The sequence below is a fragment of the Delphinapterus leucas genome, chromosome 7 (assembly GCF_059928025.1).
Source record: "Delphinapterus leucas isolate spDelLeu-1000000601 "Yukka" chromosome 7, BTC_Dleu_Yukka2, whole genome shotgun sequence".
NCBI lineage: Eukaryota > Metazoa > Chordata > Mammalia > Artiodactyla > Monodontidae > Delphinapterus > Delphinapterus leucas.
Window position 1 is genome coordinate 95,792,737 of NC_143135.1, and position 2,116 is coordinate 95,794,852.

Here is a 2,116-nt window from a genome sequence, read left to right on the forward strand (position 1 = left end):
CTCCGCAGGGGGCCCGGAGAGGACCTCCCTGGGAAATCGGCGCCACCCAGCGGGCAGCTGCCTCATTGCGTCGGGGCAGGCAAAGCGGCAGCCCGCGTCTCGCGTCACTGAGACGCGTCGCTGCTATTGGCCTGTTCCTATTGTGGCGTCATTAGAGCCCCGCCCGGCCAGGATCTCTCAGGCGACCGATGTATGCAGAGAACCACGTGGAGGAAAGGCACGCGAGTTTGGAGGGGGTGGAGCACCTGAATATGACACGACGGGACAGCTGGAAGGTATTGGGAAAGAGGAAGGGTCACGGGGAGAAGGCTCAGAAGTTGAACCCCAGGGCGTATGTATCAGCTTTCAGTTTTTAGGGAAGGCTAAATGTTCCCGCTCCTTCCCACCGGGCTGGGAGAGGGCCAGTTCTTCTGCCTCTTCTCTTTTTCGCTCCTCTTTCTCTACTCTCTGCTCATTTTACTCGCACGAGACCAGTGACTGATGGTGCCTCCTTGAGTGGGTAAACGGTGGCACTGAGTCAGTGGAAGAGATTCTCTTTTGTCTTTCAAGAAAAAGCTGAGAGGAAACTTGAATTTTTGCGGTTCCCATTCTTTGTGTATATAACCTTTCCCCCATCCTCCACGGTGGTGAAGAAAACCACACAGCCAGGTAGATTGGTGCCAAGGCAAGTCCAGGTTTTCAGTTTCACCTGGACCATCAGTCCTTCCAAGTGTCCTTAGCTCTTTCTCTTCTCTTTGGCTGGTATTTCTGTCCATCACAACCCTCCTCAAGTCCCTCGAGTCTTCTATTTCCTAGAGAAACTAGAGGCAATCAGGAGGGAAGCACTTAAAGTTCTGTGTACAAACATAGCCGAATCCATTCTTAACTCTGCTCCAGAAGCAGTGAAAGAGGTGTCCCTCTTTCTTGTCCAAGACAAATCCCTTCTGGATCTCAACTCTTTTGTTTCCTTAATGTTACCCAAAAACTGGGTTCGCCTCTCGGTGGGTGTTGAGCCAAAAGACACAACCAGGCCAAAGATCAGGAGAAGGAAGAACGTTTTACTTGCAGCAAGTACGGAGAATACAAGGGATCTTCCCAAAAGCAGTGTCTCCCTGAACAGCAAAACTGGGGAAGTTTTAAGCTAAGAGTGCTTGCGTATTCCTGACGGGGCGGGGGGGCTTGAGCGGAATTCAGCATAGAACTGGGTCAAAGTTGGGCTTCCCTGGTGGCGCAGTGGTTAAGAATCCGTCTGCCAATGCAGGGGACACGGGTTCGAGCCCTGGTCTGGGAAGATCCCACATGCTGCGGAGCAACTAAGCCCGTGTGCCACAACTACTGAGCGTGAGCTCCAGAGCCTGCGAGCTGCAACTTCTGAGCCCGTGTGCCGCAACTATTGAAGCCTGTGTGCCTAGAGCCCATGCTCTTGCAACAAGAGAAGCCACCACAATGAGAAGCCCGCGCACCGCAACGAAGAGGAGCCCCCGCTCGCTGCAACTAGAGAAAGCCCGCAAGCAGCAACAAAGACCCAACCGCAGCCAAAAATAAATAAATAAAATTTTAAAAAAAATAAAAAAAGAATTGGGTCAAAGTTTAACAGAGAGCTTTAGTTGATTGAAATTAGAGTGTCGGAAAAGGTCAACATCACTGCTCAGGTTCACACCAGTCTAGGGTCTCAGCAGATAGTCACCATCCTCCACCTGCTTGGGGGCCTTAGTTCCAGCCCAACTCAAAGATTTCATCAGATTGTTATGTATATCCCTTGAGGAGGAACTAGGGCTCTGTTTTATTAAACTATTGTTCACTGTTGCTTACTGGACCATTGTTTCTTCCCCCGCCCCCCCCCGCCCCGTGTCCTCAAGTCATTCTCTATGTCTGCGCTTTATTCCTGCCCTGCCACTAGGTTCATCAGGACCATTTTTTTTAAAGATTCCATATGTATGCGTTAACATATGGTATTTGTTTTTCTCTTTCTGACTTACTTCACTCTGTATGACAGACGCTAGGTCCATCCACCTCACTACAAATAACTCAGTTTCGTTCCTTTTTATGGCGAGCAATATTCCATTGTATATATGTGTCACATCTTCTTTATCCATTTATCTGTTGATGGACATTTAGGTTGCTTCCATGTCCTGGC